The following is a 6,301-nucleotide window of genomic DNA, read 5'->3' as shown; positions in this document are numbered from 1 at the left end:
TTTCGAAAAATCTATTTTCGGAATTTCAAAATTTTGACCCCGGAAATGGATTCTTCGGGCCAAAAAACGATTTTGAGCCGTATTTTTATGGGTCTATCTCGACTCTAACACCCTCAATTTGATAATTTCAACATAATGTATTTTTCTCAGATTATAAGCATAATTATTAATTATGATACCGTGATTGCTCAGATTTTCATTAGAAGAGACGTTTTTTGATTAGATTTATTTTTAAATGTCTCTTCTGAAATTTGATATAAATAAATAGCCTAAAATTGACCTCAATTTGGTTATGTAATTTTAATAAGAAAATATTGAAGTCATTCACGAAATTCGCCTATTTGGCATTATGCCCATTTATACTTTCTTTATCATTGCTATATAATAACCATACAACGATGGTTTTGCTACTTAGAGTTTACTTAATAAAATTAAAAACTTTCGAAAATTTTTGAAATTTGAAAAAAGGGAGCGAAATTGGGAGCTCCTAAAGGGAGCTCCCTTTTTGGGAGCAGGGAGGGAGCAGGAGCACGGTTTTTACGAGGGAGCTCCCTTTTTCAGGGTGAGGGAGTAGGGAGGGAGCGGGAGCACGGATTTTCTACCAGATTTCGAACTCTGCCCTCAAAATCGCGTTTGAAAATCGGACTTTTTGACGAAAAATGACGAAAAAGTCCCACTCTCGCTAAAATTACAGATTTTTTGGTCAAAAAATGCCCCGAACAAGGGCCGTCTCAGCTCCGTTGCATGATTTTTAAGTTTAAGGGGCTTGACACAGGCTTTGAACTCTGAGTTGATCAATTCTGTCCCAACCCCACTCACACCCATCATTTAAAAAATTCAAATTATCATTATTTTTAGCTTGATTATGGTTTTGGTTGAAAGTATTGAAAATTTTTTCTATTCGGGCCGAGGGAGAAAATTTTGGCAGTTTTTATTGTTCCTATTCTCTCAAAAAATCGCAATTATTTTGCATTTTCCATAAATTTTCCGCACTTCGCACTTTTGCACTTTTCGCACTATCGCAAAATTTTCCGCAATTTTCTTCCATATTTGAAATATGATATTTCGCACTTCGCACTCTGCGTCGCACTACGAAGAAAAATTTGAAAATATCGCACTTCGCACCGCAGAAAAATCCGCAAAAAATCGCACTTCGCACCGCACCGCACTCGAAAAAATAGTAAAAGGCACATCCCGGATATCTATAAAATAAAGCTTTTGTCCTATTTTTAGTTTGATGAAGAGGGCAGGGGGCCAAATTGTGCGAGTTTCTAACGTTTTAGCAAAATTCGAAAAAGGGCCGAATTGTGCGGGGCCAAATTGTGCTAGTTAACTGTATATGAATCGGCGTAAAATTTGAATTTACATGCCTGTATCATATCAGATTTCCGATATCTCCGAAATTGCCGGTTTTTATCGGTTTTTAATTGAAATTAACGGTTTTATATGTTATTCTGATTCATTTTCGACGAAGAATCTATCTGCCATTAAATAACGCCGATATAACAAGAATAAACCGATAAAAATATCGGTTTTCCTAGTAAATTATCGGTTTTCATGTAATTTCGATGCGTTTTCTTCTGCAAGCTTACCTGTTAATCCTCAAGAATAAATATATTGGATAATTACCGGCTTCAAAGCTATAATATGATCTAAAATCGGTTTTCCGGCATTAATTCTAGTGCGGTCATGATTTTCTCACTTACACTTATACTGAAGTATATTCTTAGCTTTCGAAAGACCCCATATTTGTCTATTTTCAATAAATCGCCGATTGCCAGGAGATTATCTTTGGTAAGGTTGGTGTGAATGTCCTCTAGAGCTCGTTCTCTGCCTTTCACCGGTTCTGGAGGCAATTTTCATCTATTTCGAGTGCATTTTGAGTAAAAAAGGCAAGTGAGGCTTTTATGACCGACTGTTATTGGCCGAAAAGGCTTCGAAAAAATGGTCAAAACTAAGATGAGCGAGTAAACGTGAGCAGAGCCTCCCAAAATTTTTCGTGAGTGAGCGAGCGCGAGAAAAGGCTCCAAATTTTTTCATGAGTGAGCGAGCAAGAGATTAGCATAATAATAGGCCGTGAGCGAGCGCGACCAGAGATCTCGCATTTTTAAGGTGGGTGAGTGAGCGCGAGCAGTGGCCTTGAAATTTCACCTGAGTGAGTGAGAATGAGCCCTCGCTCGCGGCTCGCGGTCATCATTTTTTCAAACATTGGTCTCTCCCTACTTCACCAACTTCAATCACGGCTTCAACAACTTCGATCCTGGCTTTTAAGACGGCAATCCCGACATATCGATCGTCAATTCCGACTTCTTTACGCCGATCAGGACGTCACTAACTCCAATCCTTGCTTCTCAGACGTTAAAGGAGAGTTAAAAAATTAAGCGGCGGAAAGCAAAAAAATTTTGGGGCTATGAAGGCAGTATTGACGGGAGGGTTGCAATTAGCCTGGCCCCTTGTTTTGGAGTCTAAAAACATGTTCTAGAGATTTTTAAGGAAAATAGAGGCGCGAAGGTGGAGAAAGTTGGCCACCTTCCCAAATGAGTTTCTCTATAAAATCAGGCGCGGAGCGCATTCTGAGCCCTATTATGCTTAATCTAGAATAAAAAATTAATTTTTACCAAAAATAAGTGGAGTTCTGGCCATTATATATTTCCAAGGCATTTTTCTAAAAATCTCTAGAACATGTTTTTGAGACTTCAAAACAAGGGGGCCAGGCTAATTGCATACTTCCTATTGACGGCCTTGAAGCCAGAATTAACCTATTTTTGAATGATCTTGACCGATACTTTGACCGAAAAGCCCGAAAACCGATTAGAATAAAAGTTACTTATTTTGTATAAGCACAAATTGAATTACAAAGAAGGAAAATGCATCCGAAAAGCTTTGAGAACCGACTTTTTATAAAGAGTTAAAAGGAAAACCGATATTTTAACCGGTTTTTCTTGTTATATCGGCGTTATTTGTTTACAGATAGATTTTTCGTCAAAAATGAATCAGAATAACATATAAAACCGATAATTTCAATGAAAAACCGATAAAAACCGGCAATTTCGGAGATATCGAGAATCTGATATGATACAGGCATAGAGCTTCAAATTCTACGCAGATTCATATACCGTGGTTTTCCATCTTAAGAGTGCCCAAGCGTTTTTGCCAATATTTTCCAAATTTTGTTATCTAAAAAATCCCAACTTTAGAGCGTTTTTAGGAATTTTTAATTAACCCGTTGCCGAGCGCGTAGCATCCTATTGTTTTGCGGCGCGCCATTGTCTTTTCTCTAGACTTCAACAATGGCGCCGCCGAAAGAACCGTCATTCTTTCTTGATTTTCGGTCTTTTAACTTTTCGGAAACTTTGTGAAAAAGTATGAATCTAGCTTCAGAGGGTTTAGTAAATACCCACAAGTAAAAATTATGAAAAAGACATAGTTAAAGTGGGAGAAAAATGCGCTCAAAGTCGTAGCATTCCGGATACTGCGCGAGCGGCAAACCAATGTAGCGTAGCGCTCGGCAACAGGTTAATTATTAGAATAACGATTATTTCAACCTGAAAAATCATTGAAAAAATTGTTTTCTACGCTTTTTTCAGGTGAAACAATAGCCTCTGATTCAAAGATCGTATTTTTTATCATAAATAGGTAAAATGACCGCAGATGCATTTTTAGAGTTTTGGAAAAAATCATTTTATGCATTTTCATTCATCATTTTTTCCCACTGTCATCCTAGTTTAATCGTAAATTTTCCAACTTAAGGGTAGAGTAGGATCTTCACGCGCGCCCTTTTCACACTTTTTCCCGTGCCCACAGAATCTGATGGGATAATGCTACTCGAAAATTTCTTTTTAATAATCACCCTTAAATTTTAAATGCTTTCTAGTCGTGTTAATCATTTCTTTCTAGCTAAAATAGTAGAGCTAAAATTCAGGGGCGCACTGGTTATGTCGCCGAATGTCGCCGAATGTCGCCGAATGTCGCTGAATGTCGCCGAATGTCGCCGAATGTCGCCACTTATTTTCGAAAAATAGGAATTATGAAAGAAAAATTGTTTTTTGGCTCAAATATTCAAAACAAACTTGTTCTAGAACCGTAAAAGGCGGGAATAGTAGGAGGCGCGGCAATAGAAGTGTGTCCAGCCCGACCAGTGAGTTTCCTACCACAAATTGCGCGGAGCGCTTCCTTGCCTCGAAATTATGCTAAAACAGTTCTAGAACAAGTTTGTTTTGAAATTTCTTGGTTGAAAACTAGTTTTCTTTCCAAAAATCCTGGTTTTAAAAAATAGGTGGCGACATTCGGCGACATTCGGCGACATTCGGCGACATTCAGCGACATTCGGCGACATTCGGCGACATTCGGCGACATAACCAGTGTCGACCAAAATTCACTATCAATTTTTTCTTCTTTTGCTATCTCCTCCGAGGTAAGTGAGAGTAGCAAGATGAAATTAGTATCGTTAGAAAGAGCTTTTTTGAACTTTTATAAATGGCCTATTACCTTCTCAATTTGCACTCGAGTTGATCGTAACACTCGATTATTGAGAAAGTGTCACAAAAAGGAGGCGAGTGATAAGGTGAGAAATTGCGGAGCGCGCAGGACAAAACAAATAATCGATTATTACGGTCGACTTGAGTACAAATTTGGAATGTAATAGGCCATTTATAGAAGTCCAAAAAAGTTCTTTCAAGCGATACCAATTTCATCTGATTCTTCTCAATAACCTCGGAGGAGATAGCAAAAGAAGAAAAATATTGATAGTGAATTGTAGCTCAACGGTATTAGCTAGAGAGAAATAATTCACACGACTAGAAAGCTATTTAAATTTAAGGGTGACAATAAAAAATAAATTTTTGAGTACCATTATCCCATCAGATTCAGTGGGCATGAGGAAAAGTGTGAAAAGGGCGCGCGCGAAGATCCTACTCTACCCTTAAGAGCGTTTTTGGTAAGTCTAATGTAGTAACGTGAAGGGTAGGTCAAAAAAGGAGAAGATATAAAAATATTCAGTCAAACCTTCTGAAGGCTACCGTAAGAAACTAAATATACTCGATATACGATGAAATTATGAATGTGAGAAGCGGTGGAACTGCGGATTTCACTAAAAAATTCCAATTTTTTGAAGTTGATTTTCACAATTTTTCGGATTTTGACCAAAAGTCCCAAATTGACCACTCCCAAATTGACCACCCTAAGCTACGGTGGTCGTATCGGATAAATCCGAGAAATCGGCCTCGTCGAGCGTGCTTTTACGCGAATGAGTTTTTCGACTCGCGCCGCGCCCACTGGCACAACAATTCTAGAAACAAAACTGCAAAATATGGGTGTCGTGAACTGAGCGTCACCTCAACAGGATCTCAACAACAACGAGGCTTGCAACATTCGGTCACCCAGATTTTGTTATAATAAGGTGATAAAAATTTATCTGCAGGTTTTGACGCTGAATTAGGCGCGCTCAGATCGAGCGACGGATAGGGCCTCCGTCGCTCAGATTCTCATATCTCCACTTAGAGCTTAACTCCATGGAACATGGTATTTTGGGCAGAAAGCGCCCAGCCGCGCGCGGTCTTTCCAATACAAGCCCAAGCGATTTTTTTACGATTTCTCAATTACAAAAGATATTTATTTGCGGGGGATTCAGTGGAACCGAGTGCATGAGCTCCGTAGAAACATATTGTCCGGGAGATAATCATTGGACGCAGGTTATTAAATATTATTCACGAAAAGTGGGTGTAGGGCGGCCACGTTCTGCAGCAGAACGGCGTTCTGCAAATGCGAAATGGCGTTCTGCAAATACAGAACGGCGTTCTGCACTCAAAAAATATATGCGCTTCGCGCCTGTCTTAAAGGAAATCTCGGAATTTCTTAAGTCAGGAGTTACTCTTTAAGCTTCGCTGAATGCGTTAAAACTGATAAGAATCAAGTTACATCGTAAAAAAAATCCTTATGCAGAACGCCATTCTGCATTTGCAGAACGCCGTTCTGTATTTGCAGAACGCCGTTCTGGCAGGGGAAAAAAGAACTTCTCCACGCACTCGCTAGAGCGAATTCTAAAAGGGCGCGCGAGAGGCGCGAGGGTGCAGCAGCTGAGGCACACGCGAGTAACGCGGTAGGAGATGGGCACACCCGGTAGGTATAATGTGGATTCGCCTGCCCCCCCAGCGGGTGACAAGCCCAACACGGCCGAACTGCCCAACTCTGCGGGAAACAGCGAGGCTCAGTCGGAAATCGCTAATCTATCGAGGAAAATCATGATCAGAGGGTTGTTCGACGCTCTAGCTTATCTGCACAAGGTTAACTTTTCGGAGGATCA

Source organism: Oikopleura dioica, chromosome YSR, assembly GCF_907165135.1.
Source record: "Oikopleura dioica chromosome YSR, OKI2018_I68_1.0, whole genome shotgun sequence".
In the NCBI taxonomy this organism is placed as follows: domain Eukaryota; kingdom Metazoa; phylum Chordata; class Appendicularia; order Copelata; family Oikopleuridae; genus Oikopleura; species Oikopleura dioica.
This window is presented reverse-complemented; position numbering follows the sequence as displayed.